Source organism: Dendrobates tinctorius, unplaced genomic scaffold (genome assembly GCF_039654945.1).
Source record: "Dendrobates tinctorius isolate UK_male_01 unplaced genomic scaffold, ASM3965494v1 ptg000035l, whole genome shotgun sequence".
Lineage (NCBI taxonomy): Eukaryota > Metazoa > Chordata > Amphibia > Anura > Dendrobatidae > Dendrobates > Dendrobates tinctorius.
Genome location: NW_027361703.1, coordinates 61,698,090 through 61,720,686, shown reverse-complemented (window position 1 = coordinate 61,720,686; position 22,597 = coordinate 61,698,090). Strand labels below are relative to the sequence as shown.

At 46.4% G+C, this 22,597-nt stretch overlaps 1 protein-coding gene across 6 annotated transcripts in view; it reads right to left on the bottom strand.

Moving 5' to 3' along the window:
• The window catches only part of REDIC1 (regulator of DNA class I crossover intermediates 1), a 121,146-nt gene that overhangs the window by 56,964 nt on the left and 41,585 nt on the right, over nucleotides 1-22,597 (bottom strand). The gene's annotated exons all lie outside the window — the stretch shown is intronic.

Below are 22,597 nucleotides of genomic sequence, written 5' to 3'. Positions count from 1 at the left end.
CTGCATAAGGGTTAATGGTGGTCCAAAAAGATGCTCCATAAATACCCCCCATAAAATGCTGCACAAGGGTTAATGGTGGCCCAAGAAGATGCTCTATAGATAAAATACCCCCCATAAAATGCTTCACAAGGGTTAATGGTGGTCCAAAAAGATGCTCCATAGATAAATACCCCCCATAAAATGCTGCACAAGGGTTAATGGTGGTCGAAAAAGATGCTCCATAGATAAATACTCCCCATAAAATGCTGCACAAGGGTTAATGGTGGTCCAAAAAGATAAATACGGCCCATATATTACTGCTGCCACTGCTGCTGCAATTTAAAAAAAAAAAATTACATACTCACCTCTCGTCGCTGGGGGACAGCTGCCTGCTGTCTCTTTTATTACTGAAACTAGATGTGGGCCCGATGCCATCGCATCTGGAGGGCAGTGACATCACGCTCTCTGGTGCCGCCGCACCCCATCTCCAGCAGAAGCCGCAAACCACTGTCTTTCCTGCCGGCTGTGACTGCACGGAGACAGCCGCCACCCCCAGCGCCACAGAGCTGCCCCCATCGCGATGTCCCTGCCCTCCCAATGTGATAGCATTGGGCCCACATCTAGTTTCAGTAATAAATGAGACAGCAGGCAGTGGCTGATGGAATATTATTCCCATCAGCCTACCCCCTGCTGCTGCTGCTGCTGCTGCTAATAAAGGTACTGTCACACTAAGCGATATCGCTAGCAATATCGCTATAACTTGTGACGTTATAGCGATATTTCTAGCGATATCGCTGTGTGTGATACTTACCTACGTCCGCTCCCCTGCTGGTTATAGCTGATCGCGCGAGAACGTCCAGGACTGTTTCTCGTCGTCAGCTTCCTGCGGAGCTTCCTGTGGAGAAACGAGCGACGAGCGTGGACGCGGGAGGGAGGACGCAGGATCGCCTAGTGTGACAGGTAAATAGCGACCCCCGTCCCCAGCGATGTCGCTGGTGAGATCTGCCTGTGTGGCAGCTCACTAGCGACCACTTAGCGATGTACCAGCGATCCTGACCGCGTCATATCGCTGGTCGGGATCGCTGGTACATCGCTAAGTGTGACAGTACCTTAACAGTGACAGCAGAAGTGACAGATGGGTGTATTCATCTGCCACTCCTGCGTTGTAAATAAATAATTTTAAAAAAATGTATTTTCTATAACCAGTCAGGCAAAACTCATAGCGGGGGGCTGCAACCCTCAGCTGTCAGCTTCAGAAATGCTAGTTATCAAAAATAGAGGGGTTCCCACGCTGTTTTTTAAATTATTTAAATAATTAAAACAAACGGCATGGGGTCCCCCCATTTTTGACAACCAACCTTGCTAAAGCTCACAGCTGGGGGCTGGTATTCTCAGGCTGGTAAGGGCGCATGGATATTGACCCCCCAGCCTAAAAATAGCAGCCCGCAACTGCCCAGAAAAGATACATCTATTAGATGCGCCAATTTTGGTGCTTTCCTGAGCTCTTCCCACTTGCCCTGTAGCGGTGGCAAGTGGAGTTCATATTTGTGGGGTTGATGTCACCTTTGTAATGTCAGGTGACATCAAGACCCCGGCTTAGTAATGGAGAAGCTTCTATAAGACACCTATCCATTACTAATCCTATAGTTACATGGTAATTAAAGACACAGCCAGAATAAAGTCATTTAACCCCTTCATGACCCATCCTATTTTGACCTTAATAACTTGGCCATTTTTTTGCAATTCTGAACAGTGTCCCTTTATGAGGTAATAACTCAGGAACCATTTTGGAAACTAGAACCCTTAAGGAACTTACATAGATGTGTGGTGAGCACTTTGAACCTCCAAGTGCTTCACAGAAGTTTATAACGCAGAGCAGTGAAAATAAAAAATCATTTTTTTTCCTCAAAAATGATTTTTTAGCCCGCTATTTTTTATTTTCCTAAGCGTAAAAGAAAAATTGGACCCCAAAAGTTGTTGTTCAATTTGTCGTGAGTACACCGATACCCCATATGTGGAGGGGAACCACTGATTGGGCGCATGGGAGAGCTCGGATGGGAAGGAGCGCCATTTTGGAATGCAGACTATGATGGAATGCTCTGCGGGCATCATGTTGCGTTTGCAGAGCCCCTGATGTGCCTAAACAGCAGAAACCCCCCACAAGTGACCCTATTTTGGAAACTAGACCCCCCAAGGAGCTTATCTAGATGTGTAGTGAGCACTTTGAACCCCCAAGTGCTTCACAGAAGTTTATAACGTAGAGCCGTGAAAATAAAAAATCATTTTTTTCCTCAAAAAATGATTTTTTAGCCCGCTATTTTTTATTTTCCCAAGAGTAACAGGAGAAATTGGACCCCAAAAGTTGTTGTCCAATTTGTCCTGAGTACGCTGAAACCCAATATGTGGGGGGGAACTGGGTGCACGGCAGGGCTCAGAAGGGAAGGAGCGCCATTTGACTTTTTGAATGGAGAATTAGCTCCAATCGTTAGCGGACACCATGTCGTGTTTGGAGAGCCCCTGTGTACCTAAACTTTGGAGCTCCCCCACAAATGATCTCATTTTGGAAATTAGACCCCCTAAGGAACTTATCTAGATGCATAGCGAGCACTTTGAACCTCCAGGTGCTTCACAGAAGTCTATAACGCAGAGCTGTGAAAATAAAAAATAGTTTTTCCTCAAAAAATGATTTTTTTAGCCCGCAAATTTTTATTTTCCCAAGGGTAACAGGAGAAATTAGACCCCCAAAGTTGTTGTCCAGTTTGTCCTGAGTAGGCTGGTACCCCATTTGTGGGGGTAACCACTGTTGGGGAAGATGTCGGGGCTCGGAAGGGAAGTAGTGACGTTTTGAAATACCGACTTTGATGGAATGGTCTGCGGGCGTCATGTTACGTTTGCAGAGCCCCTGATGTGCCTAAACAGTAGAAATCCCCCACAAGTGACCCCATTTTGGAAACTAGACCCTCCAAGGAACTCATCTACATGTGTGGTGAGCACTTTGAATCCCCAAGTGCTTCACAGAAGTTTATAACGCAGAGCGAGCCGTGAAAATAAAAAATCATTTTTATTCCACAAAAATAATTTTTTAGCCCCTAAATTTTTATTTTCCCAAGGGTAACAGGAGAATTTAGACCCCCAAAGTTGTGCAATTTTTCCTGAGTATGCTGATACCCCATATATTGGGGTAAACCACTGTTTGGGCACACGTCGGGACTCGGAAGGGAGGGATCACCGTTTGACTTTTTGAACACAAAACTGGCTGGAATCAATGGTGGCGCCATGTCGCGTCTGGAGACCCCATGATGTGACTAAACAGTGGAAACCCCTCAATTCTAACTCAATACTAACCCCAACACACCCCTAACCCTAATTCCAACCCTAACCCTAATTTCAACCCAAACTCTAATTCCAACACTAATTCTAACCCTAACTCTAACCCTAACCCTAATGGAAAAATAAAAATATTTTCTTTATTTTATTATTTGTCCCTACCTATGGGGGTGATAAAGGGGGGTTTATTTACTTTTTTATTTTGATCACTGTGATATCACAGTGATCAAAATGTACCTGGAGTGAATGAATCTGCCAGCCAGCAGATTCGGCAGGCGCACTGCGCACTATTGCAACATCGGCCATGGCTGGATTGTAATATTTCACCAAATTTCATTGGTGAAATATTACAATCGCTCCGACTGGCTGTTTCACTTTCAACAGCCAATCAGAGCGATTGTAGCCACTGGTCAGGTGGTCATTGACCCTGGTCACACGACACGCAGGAGGGCGATCTCCCTATGTCACAGCATGTGTCACAGGTCGGATTGGCACCGACTTTCATGACGTATACACTGTCACAGGTCGGGAAGGGGTTAATTGAAAAAATTACACAGACTCCTTTAATAATCTCAATTAAACCATACTTACAACCTCGCCTAATTCCAGAGAAGCCCTCGATCTCCTGTAATAAAACTAAAATAATAAAACAACAATATACCATACCTGTCCGTCGTTCTGTCCCATGCAGTAATCCATGTCTGGGGGACAATTAGTTTTCAACCTGGACGGTGCCAAGATGCGACCATCCAGGCTGAGAACCACTGGTGAATGAGCTGCAGGGAAAGCAGCGTCAGTAACCGGGAACGACGTCATAGAGTTTACATCTGGTCACTGAGGCTCCATTCCCAGCAAAGCGCCAGAATTGTTGCATCTAATAGATGTGCCTTTTCTGGGCAGCTGCATACTGCTATTTTTAGCCCGGGGGAGTCAATACCATGATGCCTTACCAGCCTGAGAATAAATATCAGCCCCTAGCTGTGAGCTTTAGCAAGGCAGGTTGTCAAAAATGGGGGGACCCCACAGTTTATTTTAAATATTTATTTAAAGAATTTTTTACAAAACAGAATGGGGACCCTTCGATTCTTGATAACCAACCTTGCTGAAGCTGACAGCTGAGGGTTGCAGCCCCTGGCTGTGAGTTATGCCTGGCTGGATATAGAAAATATAGGGGGACCCACACCGTTTTTTTCATTTATAGCGCAAGAGGCGGCTGATGAATACTCCTATCTGCCGCTCCTGTTGTCAATGTTATTAGCAGCAGCAGAGGTAGGCTGATGGGACTAATAGTCTCATCAGTCGCTGCCTGATGCCTCTTTTATTACTTAGATATAACGCTCATCATTCTTCCCTGCTTGCGCCGATCGCCAGCAGTGCAGGGGAGAATGATGAGAGCCGTGTTCAGCACCCGGCGCAGGGGAACAGCGCTTACTGTAACGCTTCTTCCCGGGGCCGATGTGTGCCACATAGATGACATCCATGTGTGTTATGCATATGCACGTGTATAGGACGTTTTATGGCCCGTGATGACATTAAAAAACGGACATGTCAGCGTCTTTTGCCCACGGACACACAGTCTATGGAAACACACTGACGTGCACAGACCCACTTGAATAGGCAAATAGCGCTCCTTTTCTCCCAAGTCTCTCCGCATAGCTAAGCAGTACTGTACAACCACATTTGGGGTATTGCCACATTCAGTAGAAATTGTGGGACAAATTTTGTTGCCATTTTTACCCACTTCTTGTGTGAAAATGTAAAATCTTTGGTTAAAACAAAATTTTGATGGTAAAAATGTAGTTACTTTGTCTTCACTGCCCAATGGTATAAAATTCTGTGACACACCCATGGTTTCAATATGATCATTGCCCCCCCTAGAGGAATTCATTGAGAGGTATAGTTCGGAAAATGGGGTCACTTATGGGAGAGTTCTACTGTTTTTGCACTTCATGAGCTCTCCCAGTGGTTCATGGCACCTGCAAACCATAACAGTAAAATCTGGCGCTCCTAGCATTCTGAGCTTTGCATTGTGCCTGAAAAATATTTCCCGACTGCATGTTGGATATTGGCACACTCAGGAAAAAATAGACCTCAGTTTGTTGTAAAAAAAATTCCCATTAGCACTTAGAAAAATTAAAAACTTGGGGCTAAACAACATTTCAGTAGTAAAAATGTAATTTATTCTTACTTCACCACTCAGTGGTGTAAAATTCTGTGAGGCACATGTGATGTTAATATGATCAATGCACCCCTACATGAATTCATTGGAAGTGTAGTTTGAAAAATGAGTTTACATAAAGGGGGTTTCTGTTGTTCTGGCACCTCAGGGGTTCTGCCAATGTGACATGGCACGCTCAAACCATTCCCGCAAAATCTGAACTCCAATATGGCGCCCCTTCCCTTTTGAGCTTTGCACTGTGCCTCAAGAGTAGTATTCCCCTACATATGGGGTAACAGTGCACTCAAGAGAAATTGCACAACATTTTTTTGGGTCCAATTTCTCCTGTTACCCTTGGGAAAATAAAAAACCGGGGGCGAAAAGATTATTTTTGTGGAAAAAAATGATTTTTTATTATCAAGGCTAAAGCAGATTAAAAACCGTGCGGAAAAATCAGCAGCATGTGCACGGCATTTTTTTATTTCCATATTAAATAAAGGTACTGTAAAACGCAGCAGAATCTGCTGCGGACCCGCAGCTGCGGATCCGCAGCAGAATCCGCACCGTGTGCACATACCCTAATGGCGCTCCTTCCTTTCCGAACTCTGCCATGTGCCCAAACAGTGGTTTACCCCCACATATGAGGTATCAGCATACTCAGGACAAATTGCACAACAACTTTTCTCCTGTTACCCTTGGTAAAATAAAAAAAATTGGATCTGAAGTAAATTTTTTGAGAAAAAAAATTAAGGGTGAGTGCACACTCTGCGGATTCTGCTGCGGGTTTTTTCCAGCGGAAACGCAGGTAAAACCGCATGTAAAGTGACCTGCCGTTTTGCTGCGGTTTGGCCTGCGGTTTTGCCCTGCGGTTTCACACCTCTACTATGTTAAAGGTGTGAAACCGCAGCAGAATCCGCAGAAACAATTGACATGCTGCGGAAAAAAACCCGCAGCTTTTCCGCAGGTAAAAAACTGCAGCGTGAGCACTGCGGTTTTGAAAACCCATAGGCTAACATGGTGAAGTACCATGTCTGCGGAACTGCTGCAGTTCTGCAGGGCCAAAACCGCAGCGTGTGCACATACCCTAAATGTTCATTCCAATGATGCAAATAAAGGGTTAATACATTTCTTGAATGTGGTTTTGAGCACCATCAGGGGTGCAGTTTTTAGAATGGTGTCACTTTTGGGTATTTTCTCTCATATAGAACCCTCAAAGTGACTTCAAACGAGATGTGGTCCCTAAAAAAAATGGTGTAAAAATGAGAAATCGCTCTTTAACTTTTAACCCTTATAGTTTCCTAACAAAAAAAAGTTTAGTTCTACAATTGTGCTCATGTAAAGTAGACATGTGGGAAATGTTACTTATTAAGTATTTTATGCGACATATCTCGGTGATTTAAGGGCATGAAAATTCAAAGTTGGAAAGCTGCAAAATTTTCAACAAATTCCCTTTTTTTTCATAAAAAAACGCAAGTCATATCAAAGAAATGTTGCCATTATCATCAAGTGCAATATGTCATGAGAAAATATTCTCAGAATTACCAGGATCCATGGAAGCGTTCCAGAGTTATTACCTCATAAAGGGACAGTGGCCAGAATTGTAAAAATTGGCCGGTCATTAACATGCAAACCACCCTCGGGGGTAAAGGGGTTAAAATCCGAAATGCTGGCCTACTGAAATGCATATTCAGTAAATGCACTCAATACTTAATTGGGGATCCTTTTGAATCAATTACAGCATCAGTGCGGCGTGGCATAGAGGCCATCAGCCTGTGGCACTGCTGAGGTGTTATGGAAGCCCAGGTTGCTTTGATAGCTGCCTTCAGCTCGTCTGCATTGTTGGGTCCGGTGTCTCTCATCTTCCTCTTGACAATACCCCATAGATTCTCTATGGGGTTAGGGTCAGGCGAGTTTGCTAGCCAATCAAGCACAGTGATACTGTTGTTTTTAACCAGGTATTGGTCCTTTTGGCAGTGTGGACAGGTGCCAAGTACTGCTAGAGAATTAAATTTCCATCTCCCAAAATCTTGTCGGCAGAGTGAAGCAAGAAGTGATCTAAAATTTCCTGGTAGAAGACTGCTGTCATGATCCATTTTTGAATCAAGAAAAACACATCCAGCCCATAAACGGCAGCGCTTCCCAGGACTCACATCCAAAGATGATATTCCATATTTTTTTATTTCATAGGTTAAAAAAGAGATACAACGCGTTTCGGATACAGTGTATATCCTTCATCAGGTATCATAAAAACACAGTACAAATCCCCGTTGTGTTTTTATGATACCTGATGAAGGCTATACACTGTATCCGAAACGCGTTGTATCTCTTTTTTAACCTATGAAATAAAAAAATATGGAATATCATCTTTGGATGCGAGTCCTGGGAAGCGCTGCCGTTTATGGGCTGGATGTGTTTTTCTTGATTTACTCATCCTGTGTGAGCCTGAACCTGGCTCTTTCACTTGGATCCACCCGAGGCAAGCTGCAAGCCCTGTCTTCTGAGAAATATCCCAAAAGGAAGGATTTTTGAGGATACATAATCCAAAGCTATATTAGTCTTCTATCAGGTGAGTGCATAAAATTGTGCACCCTTTAAAGACTACAATATTGTGTTTACGCACTTAGGGCGCCGCGAATTGTTTGTTCTTGTCTCCCAAACAGGGTTTTTTTTGCATGATCCATTTTTGGATGTGTCAGTTTGGGCTGCTCACATATAAACTTTTTTCCTTTCAGGCCGTCGGGGGTTATTGTCAGTTTTCCCCCGTGGTGGCCGCTGGTGTTACTACATGTTTAAGTTAGTCTGCTGGTGGTGACCACTCCTGCCTTCCTATATAAGGTTACCTGGTGCATCAGCTGACTGTTGGTTATGACAGGTCCTTTTTGGATACCTACCATGGTGAAAACTGGAGCTACCTGGTGTAGTGGTGATTCTGCTGAAGAGAGGAGCTTTCTGGAGCAGTGGTGATTCTGCTGAAAGCTGAGGAGCCTTAGACTATGTGCACACGTGTGGAATTTCCGCGGGAATTCCATTCCGTGGGAAATATACAAGAAATCCGCATTTTAAATTCCCATGTATTTCCCGCTGAAAAACTAGTGATTTGCAAGCGTAATTAGCTTGCAGAATACTAGCGTTTTCCAAGTGATCTGTAGCATCGCTTGGAATACTGAGTGACAGGTTGGTCACTCGACAAACATAGTGTTTGACGAGTGTGACCGACTTTTTACTATGAGGCTGCCTATGCAGCATCAGTAGTAAAAAGATATAATGTTAAAAATAATAAAAGAAAATAAAAAATCGTGTTTTTCTCACTTTCCGGCGTCCCGCGCAGCGCTCCCGATCACCGCGATGCTCCCGGCAAGTCCCGTTCCCAGGGATGCCTTGCGACAATGACCTTTGATGACGTAGCAGACGGCGATGTCATCAAAGGTCATTGTCGCAAGGCATCCCTGGGAACGGGACTTGCCGAGAGCATCGCTGAGGCTTGGTGACACTGCGAGGGATGCCGCAAGGCGAGAATAATATGATTTTTTATTTTAATTTCTGTTTTTTTTTTTTTTAACAGGGATATGGTACCCAGGGCCTGGAGGACAGTCTCCTCCCCTCCAGACCCTGGGTACCATCTGCAAATGTTCCGCTTACTTTTCGCATGGTGGGCATAGCCACATGTAAAATAAGCAGAACAATGCAATCCTGTGTGTGCAGACTTTCCCACGATTCCGCACAAAGAATGAATATGCTGTGTATTTTTCCATGATGCAATTCCGCCGCGGAAAAATATGCAACATTAGCACAGCATGTGCGGAATGCCATAGGATTGCATGGGATGCTTTTATTTTTGCGTTTTCGCTGCAAAATTGCACCTTTAAAAACGCCGTGAAAACGCAAAAAAAAGCTTCGTGTGAACTCAGCCTTACTCAGCTTTCTCTGCTGCCAATGCACCGTGCAGCAAAGTGTTGTTTTGTTTAACCCTGTCTGTCGTATCTCCCCTTGGTGTTTTATTACTGCAGAGGTGGGACCAGTGTCCGCACTTACCAATTCCCTAGTGAGAGATAGGTGCAGGGTAAGTGAAGGACAAGGTATCCTGCTCGGCAACAGGTTGAAAGAACCTGTATAGGGATGCTAGTAAGAGCAGGGCACATCCTCAGAAGAGTGCAGGAGGTGTCCAATTACCCGTTCCCTATCGCAGGGCCCACCGTTGTAATTGTGTCCCCGGTGTCCCCTTGTTTGTCTTGTTGTTTGGTGACCGACCGGTTGTCGGGTCGCGCCACACAGGGCCAGTCACATATCGTGACATTATAACCAACCGCCCTTTTTTTCCCATTGGGGAAGAAACGCGTAGGGAGCTTCTGTCTATTTTTCCCCTTATCAGTGGGAGTGTCCACTACAGGATCCACTTGGGGCCTGTCCTTGTTAGGACAGGAGTAACGCTGGGGCATGACAGGGAGTGTAGAGGAATACTTTACATTAACACTGGTTTTCCCATGTCCTAGCTCCCCATGAGTGGATCGTCTCTCCAGCAGGATACGCCCTGATGCTGGAATGCTATATCTATATCTATTACCAATGGTGAGACCAAACCATTTTTTATTGAGCACTGGTTCACATGAGCATTTTTTTGTAATGTTTTTGTATGTTATGTCCTTTTAATGGTTCATTAAAGGTTATGTTTTAATTGAGTTTAACTCTCTAGGCTGTGTGCAACATTTGAGCCCTGAGGGTTTTTTTGGAATAGTGTCAAAAAGCTCACACTATATCTGAGTGCACATGGTTTTTCAGGAGGCCTGCAAGCTACATTTCAGGCTCTGCCCACGTTCATTAGGGAGTGTGGAACAGCGGGTGAGATTCATCATCTCCTTCCTTAAAGGTGATCTCCAATCCTGGGCCTTCTCCCTGTCGGCCGAATCACCATCTCTACGGTCGGTGGATGAGTTTTTTGCGGCTTTGGCGAATATGCCCCCTGTAGTCCTTGCTAGGGAGGACTCACTGGTGCAGGCAGAAGTTGGTTCCCCAGCGGTGTTGCCTGTGGTCCCTCGTGGTATGGGGGCATGTTTCTGCTGTGGGCAGACAGGCCATTTTTTTAGGGTCTGCCCGGCTCGCGCCAAAACTTCTGCACCACCTAAGAAGCCGCGTCCCCCTGGTCATGTGGAGGGAGGTGACCAGGGAGTGTATATTTCCTCCATTTTGTCCTCTCAGTGTACTATATCAGCAGAAGTGGTGGTTGGTAGGGTACCTGAGGGCATACCGATGTTTGTGGATAGTGGAGCAGGAGTCAATCTGGTGAATGCTCACGTTGTCCAGACCCATGGCCTGAGGTGTAGGACACTGGCCAAACCCCTAAGCGTCCAGGCCATTGACTCTGTCCCACTAAGCCAGGGGAGGTTGACCCAAGTCGTAGAAAATATACATCTGCTTATACGGACCCATCATGAAGAGTCCCTGTCATGCTACGTCTTGGGGGGGTACTCTACCACCTATCGTTTTAGGTCTCCCTTGGTTGGAAAGACACAACCCGGTAATAGATTGGCAGTCTAGGGAAGTGGTCAGCTGGGATCAGTCGTGTGAGGGCTGTTGCCTGGGTCTACTGTCTCTGCAACCTTTCTACAACCGTCCCCTTCTTCTCCAGTGAGGACAGCAGAGGTGCTGCCAGGGAGTAGGGGCAAGTCTCAACCCTCACCATTAGCCAACCCTGAGAGGCGGAGTTCTCGTAGGAGGAGGGGGTCGAAGGAGGGTGGCGGTTCCCTCTGTGAATTGTGGGGGTGTGAGTGTGGTGACACAGGGGGACACCTCTGTTGTCAGTTCCTTGAAGAGTTCACCGTCTTGTGGCAAACGCATGTGTGGCAATAAACGTTCAGGTCCGGACTTGTGTGTGAACGAGTATGTATGGGTGTCCACCAAAAACATCCAGTGGAAGCGTGCTGCTGGGGTCTGGAGTTCTCGGGTGATCGGGCCGTATCAGGTGTCGGCCATCCTCGGCCCGGGGACTTACCAGCTGGAGTTACCCCCAGTAATGCCTATACTCAACTCATTCCCCAGGTCTGCGCTCTGGAGATTTGTGGTGCCTCCGGAGCATACGTTGTTACCTCCATCATCCCACGTTTGCCATGAACCTGAGAGTCAGGTGGTTGCTGAGGTGAACTCTGGTGGATCTAGGCATCCTCACTGTAGGTGGTTTTCCGGTGAGGTGTGGTGTTGAGGGTCCAGAGGCCCCTCATTGTAAGGGAGGTACGGTCATGATCCATTTTTGGATCTGTGTCAGTTTTGGGCTGCTCACATATAAACTTTTTTTCCTTTCAGGCTATCGGGGGTTAATGTCAGTTTTTTCCCCCCCCGGTGGCCGCTGGTGTTACTACATGTTTAAGTTAGTCTGCTGTTGGTGACCACTCCAACCTTCCTATATAAGGTCACCTGGTGCATCAGCTGACTGTTGGTTATGACAGGTCCTTTTTGGATACCAACCGTGGTGAAGACTGGAGCTACCTGGTGCAGTGGTGATTCTGCTGAAGAGAGGAGCTTTCTGGAGCAGTGATGATTCTGCTGAAAGCTGAGTTCAGGAGCCTTACTCTGCTGCACGGTGCATTGGCAGCAGAGAAAGCCAAGTGTTGTTTTGTTTAACACTGTCTGTCGTATCTCCCCTTGGTGTTTTATTAGTGCAGCGGTGGGACCAGTGTCCGCACTTACCAATTCCCTAGTGAGGAATAGGTGCAAGGTATCCTGCTCGGGGACAGGTTGAAAGAACCTGTATAGGGACTCTAGTAAGAGCAGGGCACATCCTCAGGAGAGTGCAGGAGGTGTCCATTTCCCTGTTCCCCATCGCAGTGCCCACCGTTGTAATTGTCCCCGGTGTCCCCTTGTTTGTCTTGTTTGGTGACCGACCGGTCGTTGGGTCGCGCCACGCACGGCCAGTCACATATGGTGACAACTCCACTGACTTTGGTCTGGATAAAACACAGTGGACTTACACCAGCAGATGACATGGCTCCCCAAACCATCACTGATTGTGGACCCTTCACATTAGACCTCAATCAGCTTGGATTGTGGGCCTCTCCACACTCCCTCCAGACTCTGGGACCTTGCTTTCCAAATGAAATGCAAAATTTACTTTCATCTGAAAACACATTGGCCACAGAGCAACAGTCTAGTTATTTTTCTCCTTGGCCGCCCAGGTAAGAGGTTTCTGGCTCTGTCTATTCATCATGAGTGACTTGATACAAGGAATGTCCTGGATACGTCTGTGTGTGGTGGCTCTTGAAGCAATGACTCCAGCAGCAGTCCACTCCTTATGAATCTCCCCCAAATTTTTGAATGGCCTTTTCTTAATCCTTTCAAGGCTATGGTTATCCTGGTTGTTTGTGCACATTTTTCTACCACACGTTTTCCTTCCACTCAACTTTCCACTAATTTGCTTGGATACAGCACTCTGAACAGCCAGCTTCTTTAGGAATGACCTTTTGTGGCTTACCCTCCTTGTGGAGTGTCTCAATGACTGCCTTCTGGATATCTGTTAAGTCAGCAGTTTTCCACATGATTGTGTAGCCTACTAAAACAGACTAAGGTTGAGTGCCCACGATGCAATTTTTAAGCGTTTTTGCCATGATTTTTGTTGCAAAAACGTTTAAAAATCTTGTACTTGACGCACCCCATGCATTCCTATGGCATTCCGCACATGCTGTGCTAATGCTGCGCTTTTTTCCGCGGTGGAATCGCATCGCGGAAAAAATCGCAGCATGATCATTCTTTTGTGCGGAATCGCAAAGAATTGCCGCGATTCCGCACCCATAGGAATGCATGAGAATCGCTTACTTCCCGCGTGTGGCTATGCCCACCATGCGGGAAGTTAAGCGTCTCATGTGCGGTTGGTACCCACGGTGTGGAGGAGAGGAGACTCTCCTCCAGGCCCTGGGTACCATGCCCCTGTAAAAAAAAGAATAAAAAATAAAAAATCGGGGTATATATACCTTCCGAAGTCCCGCGCTGCATTCCCGGGCCTCAGCGACCCAGTAATGCCTTGCGGCAAGGTCCTGCGATGACATAGTCTCGCGTGACTCTAGCGGTCTCGCGAGATCGCTATAGTAACGCGAGACCAACGTCATCACAGGTCTCGGAAGGCATCGCTGGGAACGCTGAGGCCCGGGATGGCAGCGCGGGACATCGGAAGGTAAATATACCCCGATTTTTTATTTTTTTTATCATTTTTAACATTTTATCTTTTACTATTGACGCCGCATAGGCGGCCTCAATAGTAAAAAGCTGGTCACACTTGTCAAACACTATGTTTCACGAGTGTGACCAACCTGTGAATCACTTTCCAAGCGATGCTTCAAATCGCTTGGAAAGTGCTTGAAAAAATCGCGGCAAAATCGCGGTGAAATCGCGCGATTTCTGGGAAGGAGTCCGTTTTTTATTGTGCGTTTTAAAACGCTACATGGGCCCATAGCCTAAAGGACCCTTTTAAATGCTTAGGAAGCCTTTGCAAGTGTTTTTTTTGTTAATTATTCTAATTTACTGAGATAATGACTTGGGTTTTCATTGGTTCTAAACCATAATCATCAACATTAACAGAAATAAACACTTGAAACAGATAACTTTGTCTGTATTGACTCTATATGAGTTTCACTTTTTGTATTGAAAAACTGAAATAAATTAACTTTTTGATGATATTCTAATTTTGTGAGAAGCACCTGTACATTTTTAATTAGGCCTTAAAAGGCCTTGGATGATATTATTATTATTAATTATTATAGCACCATTTATTCCATGGCGCTTATATATGTGAGGAGGGGTATACATAATAAAAACAAGAGCAGTAATCTTAAACAATACAAGTCGCAACTGGTACAGGAGGAGAGAGGACCCTGCCCGTGAGGGTTCACAATCTATAAGGGAGTTCTTCTGTGAAAGGAGTTCTTCAGGTTACTTGAAAACCACAGCATGGACTACAACAAAGAGAGGTTCTAATTTTGTGAGAAGCACGTGTGTGTGTGTGTGTGTGTGTGTGTATATATATATATATATATATATATATATATATATATACACATATATATATATATAAAAATCAAGAAAAATAGGCAGCACTCCAAATTAAATGTGAAAAAAAGTCGATACTTTACCGATCCTCAGGTGGCGACGCTTCAACGGTGACCTTTTATTTATATATATATATATATATATATATATATATATATATATATATCCCATATACACTGCCCCAAATACTCAGCAGTGAGGGACACTCACTTCAGGAGACTCACACATCTCTTCCCGGATTTCATCACCATAAAGGAGGAAGAGAAAACACATATCCTGCTGGGGGGAAGAAGAGAGAGCAGTGGAGATAGCAGCACAATATGTGAGCGCATGCCATAGACCGTGAGAAAGAGAACTATGATATGCCATGGACTTCTATGGCCCCCACCCTGGATCTGTCCCATGCCCCCCATCCACCTTCCCTGTGCCATGGACTTCTATAGCCCCACCCTGGATCTGCCCCATCCCCCCATCCACCTTCCCTATGCCATGGACTTCTATAGCCCCATCCTGGATCTGCCCCCATCCATCTTTCCTACAGCCCCTACCTAACATCCCTACAGTACTTATCCCTATTTCCTTTTGTACACTTGCTTTGGCAAAACTAATGTATATTTGGCCTGCCAATACAGCTTCTTTGAATTTGAATTATATACCGTATTTTTCGGATTATAAGACGCACTTTTGTTCCCTGGCGTGGTGTCAGTGGGCTGGGTTGGGCTGGCTGTGGGCTGCAGAGACAGCGGGTGGTCAGTGCTCCCGCTCATTAGGCTCATGTAATATTCACTGCACTGTCCATCACCTCGGTGCTGAAGCCGCGTCGAGTTGGTGGACAGGGGAGCAGCGCATATTGCATGTGCCTGCACTCTCCTCCCACTGCCATGTCACTATAGTCACCTTCTGATGATGGCTCTGTACTCCCAGCTCTCCCCTGCCTCTTCCTGTGTCTGTGCCAAAAGGAACTGCAGTCACAAGACTCCTAGTGTGCAGCACTGCGGTCATTTGATGGAAGGTCCTGCAGCTACAATGAAATGCCTGTATGAGCAGCTCCTGGATGTCAGCACAGACACAGGAAGAGCCATGGGGGAGCTGGGAGCACGGAACCATCATCGGAAGGTGAGTTAACTATTTGTTATTTTATCATGTGCTTGCCAGCAGCACAGGGGGGCATATCGAGGATGGGATGGGGGGGCATGTGCGTGCCAGCAGCATAGGGGGGCATATCCAGGATGGGATGGGGGGCCATGTGCGTGCCAGCAGCACAGGGGGGCATATCCAGGATGGGGTGGGGGGGTCATGTGCGTGCCAGCAGCACAGGCGGGCATATCCAGGATGGGGTGGGGGGGTCATATGTGTGCCAGCAGCACAGGGGGGCATATCCAGGATGGGGTGGGGGTTCATGTGCGTGCCAGCAGCACAGGGGGGCATATCCAGGATGGGGTGGGGGGGTCATATGTGTGCCAGCAGCACAGGGGGCATATCAAGGATGGGATGGGGGGCCATGTGCGTGCCAGCAGCACAGGGGGGGCATATCCAGGATGGGGTGGGGGTTCATGTGCGTGCCAGCAGCACAGGGGGGCATATCCAGGATGGGGTGGGGGGGTCATATGTGTGCCAGCAGCACAGGGGGGCATATCCAGGATGGGATGGGGGCCATGTGTGTGCCAGCAGCACAGGGAGGCATATACAGGATGGGGTCGGGGGGGTCATGTGCGTGCCAGCAGCACAGAGGGGCATATCCAGGATGGGAGAGCCATGTGCATGCCAGCAGCACAGTGGGCGCAATGTGCCAGCAGCACAGGGGGGAAATGTGCCAGTGTAGCAGCACAAGGGGGCAATGTGCCAGTGTGCCAGCAGTACAGGGGGGCCATGTGCCAGGATGGAGGTTTAATAGATACCAGGATGAAGGGCATATATATGATTTGTAAGATGGACACTGGCATTATAAGACACAGCCCCATTTAACATAAAAAAAAATTCTCTTTCTTCAGCAAATTTGGGGGTGCGTCTTATAAAGCGAAAAATACACACATATATACACACATATATACAGTGGGTACGGAAAGTATTCAGACTCCTTTCACTTTTTCACTCTTTGTTTCATTGCAGCCATTTGGTAAATTCAAAAAAGTTCATTTTTTTCTCACGAATGTACACTCTGCACCCCATCTTGACTGAAAAAAGGCACAAATGTAGACATTTTTGCAAAGTTAGTAAAAAAGAAAAACAGAAATATCATGTGGTCATAAGTATTCAGACCCTTTGCTTAGACACTCATATTTAAAGTTACATGCTGTCCATTTCCTTGTGATCCTCCTTGAGATGATTCTAATTCATAGAGTCCAACTGTGTTTAATTAAACTGATAGGACTTGATTTGTAGAGGCACACACATGTCTATATAAGACCTCACAGTGCATGTCAGACCAAATGAGAATCATGAGGTCAAAGGAACTGGCCAGGGAGCTCAGAGACAGAATTGTGGCAAGGCGCAGATCTGGCTACAGTAACAAAAGAATTTCTGCAGTACTCAAGGTTCCTAATAGCACAGTGGCCTCCATAATCCTTAACACCTTCCCGACCCATGACGCCTACGTGGGCGTCATGAAAAGCTGTGCCAATACGACCTATGACGCCTACGTAGGCATCATGATATAAATCACCCTCCTGCGGCTCGGGTGACCGGGGTCACTGTAAGGTCACCCGACCCGCCCACACAGGAGGCTTTGTGCTTCACCACATGAGGCGTGGCTACGATCGCTCTGATTGGCTGTTAAAAGTGAAACAACCAATCAGAGCGCTAGTAATATTTCATCAATGAAATTTGATGAAATATTACAATCCAGCCATGGCCGATGCTGCAGTAGCATCGGACATGGCTGGAGACACTAATCTGACCAGCTGGCGGGGGCGATCGGCCCCCACCACGGACTGACGGCAGCGATCTGCCGCTGCCGTCACGATCTGCTACCCCTCCCCTTCCCTCTGCTCCCCCCTCACCCCTCCCGGTACTTTGTATGTCCCGGTCTGGCTCCCGGTGTCCCGCCGTCCCGGATCATGGGCGCCGCCATCTTGGAAAATGGCGGGCGCATGCGCAGTGCACCTGCTCGAATCTGCAACACTGTCACAGTGATCAAAATAAAAAAAAGTAAATCACCGCCCCCTTATCACCCCCATAGGCAGGGTTCCTACGATGACCTAGACCCCTCGATCACAGCCGGAGAGATACATAGGCCTAAAGAAGGAAAGGGGAAATCTAACTGCCCCAGAGCAGACCCCAAAGCAATAGGCAGCCCCCCACATAGAATGACGGTGAAGTAAGATGAAAACACTTACACAGACAGAAAGACAGGCTGAGCAAAGACGGGGCCCAAAAACTACCTAGATAGGAACGGATAGGAAGGCTGCTGTCTGCAATCTGCCAAAACCCTATCAGAGACAAAAGCCAACAAGCTGATATAAAAATGGCCCTGAAGCAACTAAGCTTCAAAAACTAAATCAGCACTCAGGTACTTTCAGAAGACAGAGATCACGGAACACTGCATGCTCCAGCAGGGAGTGGCAGAATCCAAAAAGCAAGAAACACAAAAACAAATCTTAGATGCAAAAAGGCAAAACAGAAAACTTAGCTTTAAGAGAGCAGGAATCAGACTGGTGTCCAAGAGTCCACAGAAAAATCACCCGCAGGGCAGAAAGGGCGTAGGCTGCCTTAAATCCAGTCAGTGACTCCACTCAGCCAATCGTCTTCATTAGTCCCAGGTGCCGGATAATCAGGCTCCCTACCTTCCTTCACTAGAATAGGGAGTTCACCAGGCCTCAGTGACGGAGGGGAAAATGAACTCACAACAGTAACCCCCCCTTGAGGAGGGGTCACCGAACCCTCAACAACGCTACCAGAGCGATCAGGGTGAGCCCGATGAAAGGCACGCACCAATCGTTTGGCATGAATATCAGAGGCAGAGACCCAGGAATTATCCTCCTGACCATAACCCTTCCACTTAACCAAATACTGGAGTCTCCGTCTAGCCAAACGGGAATCCAGAATTTTCTCTACCTCATATTCCAAGTTACCTTCAACCAATACAGGGTCCGGAGGTGCCACCTCAGGCACAACTGGCTCAACAAACCTCTTCAACAAGGACTTATGGAACACATTATGGATCTTAAATGTGACAGGAAGAGCCAAACGAAAAGAGACCGGATTAATAATCTCCAAAATCTTGTAAGGTCCAATAAATCTAGGCTTAAACTTAGGAGAAGCCACCTTCATAGCAATATTTTTTGATGATAACCACACCATATCACCAATCTTAAACTGGGGACCAATGGTCCTATGTCGATTTGAAAACCGCTGGGCCTTTTCCTGGGAGAGAGATAACTTATCCACCACTTGGTCCCAGATCTGGTGCATTCTCTCCACCACAGTGTCAACACCTGGGCAGGCAGAAGGCTCCACCTGCCCTGAAGAAAATCGAGGGTGAAAACCAAAGTTACAAAAAAAGGTGACATCAAAGTGGCAGAACTAGCTCTATTATTTAAAGCAAATTCGGCCAAGGGCAAAAATGAAACCCAATCATCCTGATCAGCGGAAATAAAACATCTCAAATACGACTCCAAGGTCTGGTTTGTTCTCTCTGTCTGCCCATTGGTCTGAGGGTGAAAAGCAGAGGAGAAGGACAACTGAATTCCCAACTTGGAACAGACCGTCCTCCAAAATTTAGACACAAATTGAACTCTGTCAGATACAATGTTCTCAGGAATCCCGTGCAAGCGAACCACCTGTTGCAAAAACAGAGGCACCAACTCAGAGGAAGATGGCAACTTAGGGAGTGGTACAAGATGAACCATCTTAGAGAACATATCACAAATCACCCAAATAACAGCCATTCTTTGAGAGACCGGCATATCAGAGATGAAATCCATTGAAACTATGGGTCCATGGCCTCCTGGGGACCGGCAAAGGCATCAACAACCCACTAGAGCGAGAACAAGATTTAGACCGGGAGCAAGTCCCACAGGACTGCACAAAATTCCTGACATCATGAGACAAGGTGGGCCACCAAAAAGAGCGACTCACCAGATCTCTAGTACCAAAAATACCTGGATGACCAGCCAATGCAGAGCAATGAACTTCAGACATCACTCTCTTCTTCCACTGGTCAGGAACATACAACTTTCCACTGGGGCAATGCTCAGGTTTGTCCTCCTGGAACTCTTGCAGAGCAAGTCTCAAATCGGGCGAGATGGCAGGAAGAACTACCCCTTCGCCTAAGATGGTGGCAGGCTTGGTCACCACAGGAGAATCAGCAAAGAAACTCCTAGAGAGGGCGTCTGCCTTGACATTCTTAGTTCCAGGAAGGAAAGAGACCACAAAATCAAAACGTGTAAAAAACAAGGCCCACCTAGCCTGTCTAGGGTTCAAGCGTTTAGCCGACTCTAGGTAAATCAAATTTTTGTGGTCAGCGAGGACCACAACTTGATGTTTGGCTCCCTCCAACCAATGTCTCCACTCCTCAAATGCCCATTTCATGGCCAACAGTTCCCGATTCCCCACATCATAGTTACGTTCAGATGAAGAGAACTTACGGGAAAAGAAAGCACAGGGATTCATTTTAGATGTTACCGGATCCTTTTGGGACAACACCGCTCCTGCACCAATCTCAGAAGCATCCACCTCTACCTGGAACGGGAGTGAGACATCAGGTTGCCGCAGAACCGGGGCGGAGGTAAATCTACGCTTCAGCTCCTGAAAGGAAGCAACCGCCTCCGGAGACCAATTCAACACATCCGCACCCTTCCTGGTCAGGTCAGTCAATGGTTTGGCAATACTAGAAAATTTTGCTATAAATTTCCGATAAAAATTAGCAAAACCCAAAAACTTCTGGAGGGCCTTCAAAGAAGTGGGCTGAACCCAATCATAAATGGCCTGTACCTTGGCCGGGTCCATTTCAATAGTTGACGGAGACAAAATAAATCCCAAAAAAGAAATTCTCTGTACTCCAAAAAGGCATTTTGATCCCTTGACATACAGAGAATTCTCTCTCAAGATCCGGAACACAGTCCGAATATGTTCCACATGAGAATCCCAATCCTTGGAGAAGATCAAAATATCATCCAGATAGATAATCAAAAATTTATCGACAAAGTCTCGGAAAATATCGTTCATGAAGCACTGGAAGACAGAAGGGGCATTAGTAAGCCCAAAAGGCATCACCAGGTACTCAAAATGTCCCTCCGGAGTATTAAACGCCGTCTTCCATTCATCCCCCTGCTTAATGCGGATAAGATTATACGCCCCCCTGAGGTCAAGCTTGGTAAACCGGCAAGCACCTCTGACTCTAGAGAATAGATCCGAAATCAAGGGTAACGGATACTGATATTTAATAGTAATTTTATTGAGGGCACGATAATCAATACAAGGCCTTAAAGAACCATCCTTCTTGGCCACAAAAAAAAAACGGCACCTAAGGGTGAAGAGGATGGTCTAATATGACCCTTCTCCAACGCCTCCTTAATATAGGACCGCATAGCCTCGTGCTCGGGTACAGATAAATTGAAGAGCCGACCCTTAGGAAATTTACACCCCGGGTTTAGTTCAATTGCACAGTCATAACTCCTATGAGGAGGCAAGGACGCAGACTCATTCTCACTAAATACATCATAGTAGTCCGCCAAATAGTCAGGAACCTCATGCGACTGAGGAGAGGTGGAAAAAACCGGAGCCTCACTAAAGGTACACCGGCAACCCCAACTCACCACAGACACAGATTTCCAATCCAAAACTGGATTATGAATCTGCAACCAGGTCAACCCCAGAACAACGGCATCATGCAGACCATGCAACACCAAAAATCTGCAATTTTCTTGGTGGTCTGGGGCGACCCGCATGACCAACTGGGTCCAAAACTGAGGTTTATTTTTAGCCAGAGGGGTAGCATCAATCCCCCTCAAAGGGATAGGCGTCTGCAGAGGTGTCAACGGAAATCCACAACGTTTAGCAAAATCCAAGTCCATTAGGTTTAGCGCTGCTCCCGAATCCACAAAATCCTTGGCGGAAAATGTGGACAGGGAACAGATCAGAGTAATCGCCAAAAGAAACTTAGGCTGAACCCCACCAACAGAAAACGTGTGTGCAAAGCGTTTCTCACGTTTAGGACAAACAGAAATAACATGTGAGGCATCTCCACAGAAAAAACACAGCTTATTACGCCTTCTGAATTCCTGACGTTGCGCCTTAGACAAAACTCTATCACATTGCATAGGTTCAGACGTCTGTTCAACCGGTGGCAACACCTCTCGTGTAATCCTGCGTTCACGTAAACGCCGATCAACCTGAATGGCTAAAGACATAGAATCGTCCAGACCAGAGGGAACAGGAAATCCCACCATAGTATCTTTTACGGCTTCTGACAAACCCTTCCGAAAGAGAGCAGCCAAGGCACTATCATTCCAGGTAGTAAGGACCGCCCACTTTCGGAACTTTTGACAGTACAACTCTGCAGATTCTCGACCCTGGTTCAATGCTAACAGGGTCTTTTCAGCCTGATCAATAGCATTAGGTTCGTCGTACAGCAACCCCAAGGTTGAAAAAATGCGTTCACATTAGTCAGAATAGGGTCATCTGGTTTCAAAGAAAACGCCCAATCCTGGGGATCGCCGCGCAGCAAAGAGATGACAATTTTAACCTGCTGCGCGGGGCTCCCTGACGAGTTAGGCTTCAAAGCAAAAAATAATTTACAATTATTTTTGAAACTCAAAAATTTAGATTGATCCCCAAAAAATACATCAGGTGTGGGGATCTTTGGTTCAACAGCATGTGAACGAGCAAGATAGGCGGAAATTCTCGCACTTCAGCAGCGAGCTGCTCCACACGATCAGATACTTGCTCTATCTCCATTGAGAAAAAAAAAAATTCCCCCTACGGCCTCAGAGATATAGAGGAAAGAATATACACACACCTTTTTTTTTTTTTTAAACACAATTCTTTCCTGCTATTGAGTACCCCAGGATCTGCGGTTTGTCGGGTGATTCTGTTATGATTGAGTCACCGTAGGAGGCAAAAACAGAAATGCTAGCTAAGTCCTGAAAACCAGAGAAGTTGGCAACT